Source organism: Marmota monax, unplaced genomic scaffold (assembly GCF_021218885.2).
Source record: "Marmota monax isolate L192 unplaced genomic scaffold, Marmota_monax_Labrador192_F-V1.1 WCK01_AAM20220418_F8-fsc00038, whole genome shotgun sequence".
Lineage (NCBI taxonomy): Eukaryota > Metazoa > Chordata > Mammalia > Rodentia > Sciuridae > Marmota > Marmota monax.
The window spans coordinates 12168070-12182032 of record NW_026692498.1 but is presented as its reverse complement, the minus strand read 5'-3'; the positions used below and the strand labels follow the sequence as shown (position 1 = coordinate 12182032).

The window sequence follows — 13963 nt, the reverse complement described above, 5'->3', positions numbered from 1 at the left end:
ACAGCGCACTCTCAGAGGTCCCTGCAGAGCATGTCTATGATGAGGTGGCATGTCAATAGCTCCAAGTTGCTTTGAGATTCCTGTTGACTTGTTCTGCCTTCATTGATTGGATATTCAGCCCCTCTGACCAAGCCTGAGAGGAACTCTATCTGACCCTCCTGGGGTGTACGCACTAGGAATCCTGCCAGAGAGAACAGTATTAATTTCACTTTATCATTGCAGATTATTATTTTTATTTTCCATCTTTCTATCTCCAAACTTCTCAAGGAACCAAAACCCAGACTGTCATTTTAAAATCTCCAAACCTGTGAAGCAGAAATAAATTGCTATTTGTTTCAGACTATTTTCCTATCGGCCCATGTTGTACCTGGAGCATGGATTTGTATTATTTTCCCTTTGGCCAAGACTGTTGAAGTAAAAGTGATTTCCTACGCAGGCTACCCTGTCAGTGTTTCCTGAGGTGGTCATGCACTGAGGGTCTATGTGAAGTGAGGCCTGAGAGCCGGTAGAATGCTAAGGAAGAACAGGCCAGGTCAAAGGAAGGAGAGCAATGGAGGCTGTGGTCTTTCGGTTGGAGGGTAAGCTCCAACTCGGGAGGAAAGAAAACTGGATGGTTTCTAAAAATGAGAACTAGGCCTAAACTGTATTTAACCAACCTCAGCGACTTCTTCATTCTTTTTCTTTTTCTTTTTTCCACCTAATCCAGTTCTATTTTCCATTCCCATCCAAATGAACAGATCATTATCTTTGTTAGAATGAAGTAAGTACTTACGTACAACTTATGTACGTCATTTCAAACTTCATTTGGAGAAGGCACATCAAAGAAAGTCTCTCCTAAGAAAAGGCCATGCTTTTTTGTAAAGAAGAGTTGAGTGGATAGACTTCTCCTAACAGATTAGCTTGGATTCGAATTGTTGTCAAACTCCTTATCAGTGGACTGACCACTGACTGGTACTGTGACTGTAGTAGATCTTATCTTTGCTGAACTCGTGTTTTCCATTTCTAAAGCAGGGGTCACTATTCATGGGTGTGGTATGGTGAGAAGGTACTTTTCTCTGCACATCTAGGATGCTTCCTTCCATGGAGAGAAAGCTCCACCAGAGAAACCCTGCAGACCTCTTTCTCATCTATCACTCACTATTTCTCTATAAAGAAAGAAGTCCTCTGAGACACGTGGGAGCAGGAATAAGACCTAATGCAGAGAGTTAAGGTTCCTCCTGGAAGAATGGGCTTGCTACAAAACTTGAAATATGCTGCACATGAAAGTGTGCTCTTCCAGAGTGACGGGGGAGGGGGGGTGCCGAGAAGCCCTGACTGATTGAAATGGTGGTGCTACTCTGAGGTCCACTGCTGTTGGGCAATCTAGAAATCACCAGGGATAAACCGATACAGGGCAGGAACCTTCCACAAAGCTGAGGCAGCTGGGGAGACCTCCTCTTTCCTTCAGTTCTTATAATCATGCCAGAATGATTTCAGACACGTAGCTCAGAGTAACAGGCATGAGTTTATTAGAAGGGATAGGAAAAGGGAAAGAGGGATTATTTCTCCCAAGGGAGAAAGTGGGTCCTCTCAGAGAGAAGGATGGCGTATCTCTTTTGCCCTCCAGTTTTATTGGGGTTCCCAGGGAATTTTCCAGACAGTCTCACTCAGGCTCACCTTTTGACTGACAGCATAAGAACTGCACAGAGCTCCCGGAAGAAATGGAGGAAAAACTATTTAAGGAAATGGAGGCAAAACTATTTCCCTAAGGAGACTGAGTGTCCTTGTTTCTGCCTTTATTTCCTGTCTCCTTAATGTGGGTTTATTACCCTTTGAACAGCCCTCAGCCAGCTTTCTTCCTGAGGGCCTAGAGTTTTGCTTGCCAGGGTGATGATAGCTTCCATGCTAAGGAGGTCCCAGGCCACCAGGTAGGGTGTGACATGATCTTGCAGCCACGTTTTTTCTTAAGGTGATATGATGATGGTTGGGAGAGGTTATAACACTCCGGGCCCCCACCTTGAGATGCTTGCCTGTCAGATGAGGATGGCTTGGTTTTTAGTTGCTGTTCTTTACCCTTTTGCTGCTCACCCACTCATGGCTGAGAAGCTACCCAATATAAACCACATCTGCCAGTATTGGGTTTACTGATCTCCTTCTGTTTTACTTCATTACTTTTCAATAGGTTAGGAAGATGGTAAAGAAAGAGAAGTATTTACCAGATACCCCTCAGAGCTTGGTAACTGGTAACTGCTTTTAGTCGGGCTGCTATAAAGATAATAAAATGACTACTGTTGTGGGACACAGTGGCCTGTCATCATGGAGAATCAGGAGGCTGAGGCAGGAGGATCCACATTGAAGGCCAACTTGGGGATCAAGGGAAAATGTAATTTTACAGACTGGGTCCAAAGGCAGTTGCTGGCAGAATTCCTTCTTTTTTTGAGGGGGGGAAGCTAGTGTTTTTAAGATCTCCAACTGATTCTGTGAGTTTCACCACATCATGAAAGATAATCTGCATTATTCAAAGTCTACTTACTTAAGTGTTAGTCTCATCTAAGAAAAACACCTACACAGAGACATCTAAAATAACATTTGACCAAATATCTGGATATTGTGGTCCAGCCAAGTTTATAGGTACAATAACATCACGGTAAACCTGTAGGAAGAGGTACTTCACAAACAAAGACATAGGATTGGATGCTCGAGAGAAAAAACACAAAAGTTATCAAATGGAAGCAATTGTTGTGACACAGATTTTTAAATGGCCGTTTACAGAGGCACAGGGAGGTCCCTATAAGGGCCCACAGGCTATGTAACATGGTGGCAATAGAGTTTACGTTAACAAATCTTAAAACACATGGAGTGAAAACATTAGGCATTATTGTACTGATCTGACTCTTCTCTAAACTAGGGCTGCCATTTCCATTCTGATTCTCTGCTCAAAAATTAGGCGAAAGCTTTTGAGAAGAGCTGGAACAATTTCCCACAGCCCGAACTAACAACTGGAGTCCAAAGATGGCATTTCAGAAGCCAAGACTTGCTCAAGGGAAGGATGCTACTATAGACTGAATTGTTCTCTCCCCAGATTCATATGTCAAGGCCCTAATCTTTGTGTGACTCTTAGAATAGTGCCTAACAGTGTAGGGTCCTGACATGATAGGATTAGTGCCCTTAGTGTCTTTTTAGGAGAAGACACAGGAAGCTCGCTCTTGCTCTCCATTGTGTTCAAGCCATAGACATTTACAGGTCTATGTCACCAACGACCTCACCCCCATCACACCACTGTCCACTTCCTGTGTACCCTGTGCAAGGCGTGGAACGTCTCTGGGTTTTGTTTTCCTAACTGGTAAAACGACGGAGTAACAGGACAAATTCAAATAGAAATCATAAGGATTAACCAAATTAATCCATTTTAAGGGCTTAGAAAATACTTGGCACTTAGTAAGCACTCAATAATATCAGTCCATATTTCATGAGGAACCCCCATTCAGCCTCCAGAATACTAGATTTTCAGAAATAACCCTTCATTTACTTTTAATTCTTATGTAGTTACATTCAAGTTAAAAATATTTCCTCACCTATATGGAAAATTAATGAGTTTATATTAACTGGAACCTCTGATCAAAGGTGTGTTTTAGTAAGTAATTATTCTGCCTTTTAAACTCTATCCGAGAACATATTTCTAGATAACCAAGGCTGACAACAGACTGTGGTTTAATGGACATTCAGAGATAGAAAATATCTAAAAAGATGGGTCTGCCTGGTTTACTTGGTTGTGAAATCATCCCTAAGAAGGAAATGGCATGACTTGCATGTCGCGAGATGTAAGTCCTCTTGTATATCCCTCTGATGTTACCAATCAGATTAGGCTCCAAAAGAGGAAGCTTCCAGTGCACCTCCTCTTCACTAAGGAATATATAATATATAAACAATAATGAATAAGGAATATATAATTCCTTATTCTATTACTATTTCTATAAAGACTTATAACTTGAGTAAACTGTCAACCAGAAAGGGAACACATGTTCTAAGAAAGGGTAAACACCTCTGTGAGAGCTAAGAATTAGAATCTATCAGCTGGGCACGGTGGTGCAAGCCTGAAATCCCAGTGACTCTGGAGGCTGAGGCACAAGGATCATGGAGTTCAAAGCCAGCTTCAGTAATTGAGTGAGGCCCAAAGCAACCCAGTGAGGTGCTGTCTCTAAATAAAAATAAAATATAAAAAAAGGGCTGGGGATGTAACTCAGTGGGTAAGTGCCCCTGGGTCCAATCCCTGGTACCCCTTCCCCCCACCAAAAAAATTATCTACAAGGGGTAACAGATAATCAAAGTGAAAAGAAGTCCATTCGTGTATGGAGTACAAATATTCATGTAGTGGCACCGCGCTTCTCCACAGAAAATCTTAACTGAGCTTCTCCAGAGACCCCCCACCATAATTTGTTCTCAGACTCTCAGTAAAACTTCTGCAAAAGAATTTTCAGGTGGGAGATATGCCTGCAGAGGCAAAGTATGATAAGAGCCTAACCCAAGGCCTTCACAGAGGTGTTTGTGAGTTAGGTCCCCTCTTGAAGGCCAGCTGGTTAGAGGGGAAAAAACAAAAACAAAAAACAAAAAACCAAACCAAAAGCTCTCTTTTCCAGGCACTGACTTTTTTATTTTTTTATTTTTGGTGGTGCTGAGGATTGAACCCAGGGCCTTGTGCAAGTGAGGCAAGCACTCTACCAACTGAGCTCTATCCTCAGCCCCACCAGGCACTGATTTTTCAGACAGAACAGAGAGGAGAGAGAATGTCCTTGGGTTTATTTTTGGAAAACCTGGCCTGAGCTGGGAGCAAAGAGAAGGGAAAAAAAAAAAACCCAAACCCTACTGTTCTGTGAACTTCTGCAGATTGTGGACCTCGGAGCCCTCCCCCTGTACCCTGGGTATAAAGTTCTCAAACTTCCCCTTAGCACGCACAGGCTGCTCTTTGCCTGAAGGGGGGCAACTCACCTGGCGCCCTGGAGCTGCTGCCCACCCCCCCCCTACCCCCCCCCCCCCCTAGCACAAGGGAACACACTGAGGAGCAGGAGCCAGAGCTGGGACTTTGGAGCACCACCCAGCTGAACAGGTAAGACCCGGGTCCACCTGTGGCAGCCCACCTGGCTTCCCCTCAGAGGCCTAAGCAGGTGGAAGAGAGGCTTGATCAACCTCTGTGGGTCCTGAGTACCCTCCAGAAGGAGTTGGAGCCCAAATGACCCAGGGAGTCCCCCGAGTAGTCTCTGCTCAGAGTCAGTGACCAGAAGGAAAACCGCGACTCCCTTTTGGGTTTGGAATTTGTGAAATTTGGGGGAATTGGATAGTACAGAAATTTTGCTCTGAACACATCTGTGTGAAAGTGTGTGAATGAGATGGACAAAGGGAAGGGTTCTGACCCAACCCAAGGGCCCAAGCCAGTGCAGAATCCTGATCCAAGGTTCTGAGTGGTGCCGCATACAGTCTGTGGCGGAATGCCACCGTCTAGGTGGGACTCCAGGTCAGGGGTTGATACAGACCCACAAGGCTAAGAGGATCCTAAGTCCCCGCAAGGGGAATGGGCAGAGATGAATGAAGCGAGTCTTGTCCTAAGTGTGTGACAGTGACATAGGGTGGAAGCTGGGAGGCGCACACACAAAGTAGACAGAGTTCCTTGAACCTCTGGGAATGTATGTTGAAAAAATTTAAAAGGGTTTTAAGGGAAACTCTGGGGTGAAACTCACTCCACAAAGGTTAAGTGCTCTCTGTGAATTAGAATGACCCACCTTAAGTATGGGCTGGCCACCAGAAGGATCTTTAGACAAAAGAGTCATTGCTGAGGTCCTTTTAATAGGAGTTGGACCTCTGGACACCCTGGCCAGTTCCCTTGAATTGATTGCTGGAAAGAGATAGTACAAAGCATCCCCTTGGTAGAGAGCCTGTCTAGATGGACAATCCAAGCTGATGTTAGCTGGAGCATAGCAGCTTCTAAGACTCAATGCAAGGTAGCTAGACCAAGAGAACCTGACAGAAAAAGAAAAAGGCAGAAAAAAAAGCCATGTTTTGCGCAGTGAGCCAAAGAGAACTTACCACCCTACGTGGTACTCTATCCAACCTTGCCAAGACCTCTGGAACAACAGGCAGGAGCAGAGGGTGTCCCTTCGACACCAGGTACTCCTTCCTCCATGGTGTCCTCAGAGCCAGAGTCTTCCCCAGAACAAAAGACTTCTCCTCTACCCCCCAAGACCAGGATGGAAACCCATCTTAAGACCAGAGCCACCACCCAGATGAGAGCTCTCCAGATTCCTCTGTGAGAGGCTAGAGGACTTGCCTACGTTTACCAAGAGGAAAATGTTTGAAGGGGACGATGGCTTTTTATGTATCAGCCTTTCACCTCCACTGATCTTTTAAGTTGGAAAATCATACTCCCTCCTACATGGAGAAGGCCCAGGCCATGATGATTTGAGGCAATCCATTATCCAGACTCACCAGCCTACCTGAGTGAACTGCCGCCAGCTCCTCCTAACTCTACTCAACTGAAGAACACAGATGGGTGACCCAAGCAGCTTTAAAATGGCTAGAGAAACATGTTGCAGATGCACAAGGCAATATCCAAGCCAATGCCCAGGCCCAATTCCCCAACAAAGACCGGGGTGGTACTCCAACATAGGGGATGGATCTCCTTGCAACTGCCCTCACCACAAACCCAGAGGTCAGCCAAAATGGTCCGCCAAGACAAAGCCAAAACGAATATCAAACTCAAGGTGAAATGCAAAGCCAACAGAGGGTCTAGCTGGAAGGAATACCTTACCCGGGGACTCAGCTGAGACTAAACCAATGTATCTACTGCCATCTAGAGGGATGCTTGAAAAATGAATGTCCCCAACTAAAGGAAAACAATCAGGCTGCTGCTACTCCTTACCAGGATAAGAGAGGCAAAGTCATTCAAGGGTGATACCAGCCTTACAAATGGATCCCACAGGAAACTCAATGCCTCGAACACCCATCTGGTACCCCTGAGAAAGATTCTGTGGGCGTGGCAGCCATGAAAAATTATGATGAGGACTAGGACTGGCCAGCTCCATCCCTTTGGTCCCCAGGAGCCTCTGGTCCAAATGTTTGTAGGGGGCCAACCTATGGATTTTATGGTGGACACTGGAGCTCACCACTAGGTGGTGACCCAAACTGTAGGCCCACTTTCAAAGAAACAGACCACAATTGTAGGAGCCACAGGTAGCTAAGCTCGCCATCCTTTCCTGTTGTTCCGGAGTTGCAATTTAGCAGGACGTGGAGTGACCCATGAGTTCCTGAATGTTCCAGATTGCCCAGTGCCATTGATGGGTCAAAACCTGCTGGGAAAACTGGGCCCAAATCATTTTTAGTGAAAGGGCCAGGCAGTCTTATCATTGGGAAAACTGGAAGCAAAAATTTTAGCCCTCACAATTCCCTGGGAAGAGGAATGGCATCTCTTCAGCCTCAGAGATGACAGCACAATAGGGGCCAAAGCTCCCTTTCCAAGTGCCAGGAGTTTGGGCAAAGGACAATCCACCGGGACCAGCCCCAAACATTCCCCCGGTGATGGTGGAACTAAAACCAGGAGCCATACTGGTATGCCTGAGACAATAGCATATTCCTCAAAAAGCACAACTTGGAATTCAAAACCATTTGGACACACTTTTGCAACATGGGATTCTCAGGCCTTGCCAATCACCATGGAATACACCTCTTTTGCCTGTCCGGAAACCAGGAACAATGATAACCTGCCAGTCCAAGATCTACATGCAATAAATCAAGCCACAGTCACCTTACGTCCTGTGGTCCCCAGTTAATACACTTTTCCTAAGTCAAGTCTGTTCCCAGCTGAAGCAGCCTATTTCACATGCTTGGACCTTAAAGATGCCTTTCTTTGCATTCAACTGGCACCACGGAGTCAGCCAATCTTTGCCTTCCAATGGGAAGATTCTAATGAGAACAAAGTCCAGTTGGCCTGGACAAGGCTACCACAGGGTTTCAAAAACTCACCAACCATCTTTGGGACAGCGCTGGCCTCTGACTTACAAGCTTTTCCTGCAAAATAATGTGGGTGCACATTGCTCCAATATGGCAGGAACAACCAGAGGGCACGGCATAAAAGGGACACAGCTGCTTCTGACTCTCCTATGTAAGGCTGGTTACAAATTTTCAAAGAAGAAAGCCCAGATCCCTCAAGAAAAAGTCAACTACCTTGGTTTCTCAGGGACAACAGTGATTGGGCCCTGACAGGAAACAAGGCATATGGTCAATTCCAGTCCCTTCAGCCTGCCATCAGATTAGAGAGTTTCTGGCTGCTGCTGGGTTCTGCTGCCTATGGATCCCCAACTTCTCAGTTATGGAAAAACCCCTCTATGAATTCACAAAGGGAGAAGAACATGATCCCCTAGCATGGGGACCAACACGGTAAGAGCCTTTGAAGATATTAAACAAGCACTCCCAGTGCATCAGGACCAGGACTCCCGAACCTCACAAAGCCTTACTCTCTGTACGTCCATGACTGGTCTGGAGTAGCTATGGGAGTCCTGGACTCAAATGCTGGTGACATGGCACCATCCAGTGGCCTGCTTGTCCAAACAGTTGGACTCTGTAGCCCAAGGCTGTCCACCTTATTTACAGGTCCTTGTGGCCTTGTCCCTTCTGGTGCTGGAAGCTGACAAACTGGCTATGGGACCAGAATTGGTTGTCAGAGTTTCTCATTCAATGTTGACATTACTAGGACACAAAGGGCAATACTGATTGACTAATGAGAGGGTGGTCGGATTCCAGGGCAGGTTATGGGAAAGTCCACGTATCCAGGTTGAAGTTGTGGGGACTTTAAACCCAGCAACTTTGCTGCCCATTGGACCTGGAAGCCTGATCACAACTGGATTGAAGTCATGGATAAAGTGTTCTCCAGTAAATTGGACCTGACAGGCCAGCCTCTCAGGAACCCTGATGTAGAGTACTTCACAGATGGAAGTGGTTTTATAAAAGATAAGTGGCTCTTGAATTGTGCCCAGCCAGACTGCGGCAGTTATGCACTGCTGAGGCCACCAAAGAGGAAGTACCATGGTTGCTCAGGGCAACCAGAGAGCTGCAGAGAGGCCAGGTTAGCTACTTGCAAGAAGCAGGAAAGAGATCCAGTCCCAGGCTTAAATGCTGCCCTTCTGCCTGACCCTCTAAGAGAGTGGGAGCCAAACTATTCCCAACATGAAAGTGATTGGTTTAAGACTGAGAAAGAAAGAATCTCCCAAGTGGATGGTGGAGATTTTCTGATGGCTGCGTAGCCAACCCTGAGGGACTAGCCCCTGATTTTACCAGACAGTTCCACAGGGAACACATATTGGCTGAACAGCACTTGAGACAGTTCTGAGTCAGCATTTCTATGTCCCCCAGCTCACAAGCACCTCCAGGGTGATCTGTAAACAATGTGGGGTCTGTGCCTATGATAATCCTCACCAAGGGCCAGGACTTCTGTCAGGAACCCAAGCAATAGGAAGGACACCCTTTGAAGACTTGGAAGTCGACTTCACTGAACTATCACACCCACAGGACTATAAATATCTTTTGGTTTTTGTGTGCTCTTACTCCGTTTGGGTGGAGGCCTTTCCAACCCACACTGAAAAGGCTAGAGAGAGAGCCAGGAGGCTCCTCTGAGAAATTATTCCCAGATTTGTTATCCCAATAACTATTGGCTCAGATAATGGGCCAGCATTTGTGGCAGAGGTGATATAATCATTGGCCAAGAGTTTAAATATTAGATGAAAATCACAATCGGCCTATAGGCCACAGAGTTCTGGTAAAGTTGAGAGAATGAATAGAACTTTGAAGGCTCAACTGGGTAAACTATGCCAGGATACTCACCTACTTTAGGGTGAACTCCTCCCTATTGCACTATTGAGGATAAGATCACGGCCATTAAGACGACAAAGTTCTCTCCCTGTGAGCTATGTATGGGAGACCTCCTCCACTTATCAGAGGATAACCCAGAGAGACTCGAGAGAAATAGGAGAATTAACACTGAGGCAAGAGCTTCAGGCCTTAGGGAAAACTTTACAGGTTCTCTACCAATGGGCTAGAGAAAGGTTGCCAGTAATTTTGACCACAGATGCACACTCCTTCAAGCCCTGAGGTTCAGTCTGGGTCAAAGAATAGGATATTCAGCGCCTGAAACCTCTTTGGAAGGGTCCTTTCACTGTCATTTTGTCTACCCCAACTGTGGTTGCAGAGATTGGTCCCTGGATCCATTACACCAGACTCAAGCCTGCAGCTGTGGACTGGGAGTGCACTCCAGACCCTGCTACAACCTTGCAGCTGACCATCCGGAGGAAGGAAACACTGGAGAAGTTTGAGGATCAGAAGGACAACAGCCCTGCTCCAGCCACTCGGGGGGCTGGCTGATCAACGCACGGCGGAAGATAGACTTACCACCAGGACAAATGGACTCTTTCAGCCTCTAAGATACTTCTTATACTGTAATGCATTGCTACCCCTTGCTTCTAGGTGTATACATAGTTCTCTGCTTGTTTTTTGCTATTGGTTTGATGATAGTAACTCCCACTGACTGGACTTTTGGTAACAAAACTTCATTTATACTTTTTTACCTTGCTTATATGGGATTTCTAGGGTTTATTTGGTGTTATTAGTTTGGCTTTGTTAACTTATACCCTTTAACCTATGCAATCCAAAATGTTGGTCTATCACTCAGTTGGGTTTCCTTTGATACTCTTAGGGGACTCTGCCCTACTCCTGCCCCAACAGTGGAGATCATGTGAACCGTGTGTCAAGCCGATCAAGGTGATAGATAACACATATTTATAAAAAATAAAATAAAATAAAATAAAAAACAACCTCTCCCAAAACAAAAATAAAACAAAACAAAAATGAATCCATGAAAACATTCCTATTTTGCCCTAGAGACATGGAAACACAAATATCAACATGGTGGCTTTGAGACCACCACTTATAAAGACTCTATGGTGGAATACACGTATAGCTCTCTGGGAGACTATATATATGCTTGAGCTCATGAATACATGTTTGTGCATATGGCTAATGAGGATTTCATGAAACTCGTTATGATGTGTTAAATTAATATCAAGATCACACTAGTGTCCTTAGAGCAATTTTTATCTTTTAATCAACTTTTATAATTTTTCCACATAAGTGCTTTTCTTTTTATATGACATGAGTTTCTTGAGGAAGTGAGTGTTGTTTTCTCATTGTTATAATTAAGATCTGGAATATCCCCCAAAGACAGATGTGGCGAAGACTTGGTCCCCAATTAAAAAATGTTCAGAGGTGAGGCTTTTGGGAAGTGACTGAATCATGAAGACTCTAATCCCATCAGTAGACAATCCATCGATGGATTCACAATTTGAATGGACTCTCAGTAGGTGGTGGAAATTATAGGAGGTGGGACCTAATAGAAGGGAATGGATCCTTGGTACAGTGCTCTTGGCCTTTGTGTTCTCTCTCTCTCTCTCTCTCTCTCTCTCTCTCTCTCTCTCTCTCTCCTTCCTGGCCACCATGAGGTGAGCAGCTCAGATCCATCATGCCTTCTATGCCCTGCTACTCTGTACTCTGACTCAGTACAGACCCACAGCAATGGAACCAGCCAACCATGGACTGAAACTTCTGAAACCATGAACCAAAATAATTCTGTCCTCTTTAACTTGATTTTCTCAGGTATTTTGTCATAGTGACAAAAGGTTAACTTAGAACAAAGTAAACAATATGTGTTCAATGTATTTTAGATTAATTAGTAAAAATGAATGCATGGGAGAATGAAAGGAATGGTGTCTTTTTCACTATGAATGAAAGTACATATGGAGAAATTTATTTAGAAAGTGGAGTGGCTGGGGAATATATCACATAATTGTTGTTTTGTTAACCACCATTTCCTATCTTATCACTAAGAATTTGTTTTGGTCAATTTCTAAATAAGTAGAGATTGAAGTTCATAATGAGTGTACATGATTCTGGAAAATACTTCAAATGCCTCCCTCCTCTTCCACTAAACAGAGCTACTTACCTCGCTGATATCACTGCTGTTCACATCATAAGTGAGTCCAGAGAGTGAGAATGAAATGGTGAGCTGTACAAAAGTCACCATGGTTTGGAGGATCACAATGCTCTATCCAAGAGAAGAAAAGTGCAAGGTTGAGGTTTCTTCACCCAGTTTTAGCCTGCAGTACTCTCAACCTGATGCCCCAGGGAAAGTTTCAGGATCTAACACAAACCTTCTTCCAGTGATCACCCATAAATAGATTCTTGCAGAAATAAATATGGTCATGGGAATTCTAAATGACAAACCTTCCACTAAGAGATTCTTGAAAATTTAGAGTTAGTTAATTTTAAATATTTCTCCTCATGTATTAGTAAAACACTAGGAACACACTGAGATTTGAAACAAATACATAAACACAAAAATGTCACAAGACTAAATTTGACCCATGGAAAGGATGTATTTTCCAACATTTCATATATGGTAACTTAAATAAGCATAGATAGGAATGGAATCACCATTTAACCCAGGCTTCCCACTCCTCAGTATATATTCAAAGAATTTAAAATCAATTTACTATAGTGACACAGCCACATCACTGTTTATAGTAGAATAATTCATAATAGCTGAGCAAGGTGCCCACCTAGGTGCCCTTCAACAGATGAATAGATAAAGAAAATGTGGCATATATATACCGCGAAATATTACTCAGTCCTAAAGAAGAATGGAATAAGTCAATTCCCAAAAAACAAGAGTGGAAAGTTTTCTCTGATATGTGGAAGCCAATCCACAATTATAGGGGGTGGAAAGAATAGAAGTTCAGTGGAGTAGACAAAGGGAAATGAAGAGAAAGGGGAAAGGAGAACAGGAAATGGAAAGACAGTGGAATGAATCTGACAGAATTTTCCTGTGTACATATGAGTACACCACAGTGAATCTCACCATCATGAACATCCACAAGACTGGGGTCCTAATTAGAATAAGTATACTCCAGGCTTGTGTAATCATATCAAAATGGATTCTACTGTCCTTTATAACTAAAAATAACCAATAAAATAAAAAAAGAAAGGACCCAGACCAGCTCCTCAATTCTGTATAATTTTAATTTCCAGAAACTCACAGTCTAATTCTTGATTGTGTTACAAACCCAGTTCCTCCTTTTCTAAACACATTGATCAATGATTGGATTCTATTATTATTATTCTATTATTTCTGTATAACAATACATGTTCATTACAGGAAATTCAAAATAATAATTGTCTATTTTTTTAGAAATCAGACACACACAATATGCACATGATTCTGAAATTATGTGCAAGAAACCTTTGTGTTGTTTTGAGTTTTAGCAATGTCTGATTTCCTTTTTTAAAAATCTTTTTTTGACTTTTAGATATTTCATCTCTAGGCTTCACTCATGGAACACGAATGTAGTTGAAAATTAACACCACATAAGTGTGAAACCATCATCCAACAACGAAATACTTACAGCTGTGGAAGTTTTAGCCAATAAGCCCTCAAAGTGCTTGGAGCAATCAAATGATAATATGTCAATTAAATTCATTTAGAGAAGAATTATCCCAATGAATGCAAGTACTGTGCTGATAATATGAACTCCAATATTGATTCCAATCCGAAAGAGACTAACACATTAATTGAAAGCACCTAGAACTCTTTATTATCAAACATGAACACTTTCCAGTGTGGAGAGGTGTCCCACAGGGTCTTAGAGATACTGGCTACATTGGCTACTGCAGAGGATTCATAAGCTATTCAGTTCTTTTCTTGTTTTTTCCGACAGTTTGCTGGTACTTCATGGATCACTGGAGAGAAGGAAATAACTGATCCTACACAAATGAAATGCCATGGGCAGGGTCAACAAGGCAAAGGTTCTAATTTGTTTCAAATTGTTGGTAAAAGTGATCTTTAATATGTCCACTCTGCACCCTGGATTAAAAGAACACACACACACACACACAC

General features: G+C 43.6%; 1 long non-coding RNA gene across 1 annotated transcript; it reads left to right on the top strand.

The window, feature by feature from the left end:
• The first annotated feature begins 5006 nt into the window (after window positions 1-5006).
• LOC131424212 (uncharacterized) lies at window positions 5007-11771 on the top strand. The gene is made up of 2 exons (XR_009226885.1): window positions 5007-5083; window positions 10208-11771. It is a non-coding gene; the product is annotated as an uncharacterized LOC131424212 (long non-coding RNA).
• The last annotated feature ends 2192 nt before the right edge of the window (window positions 11772-13963 follow it).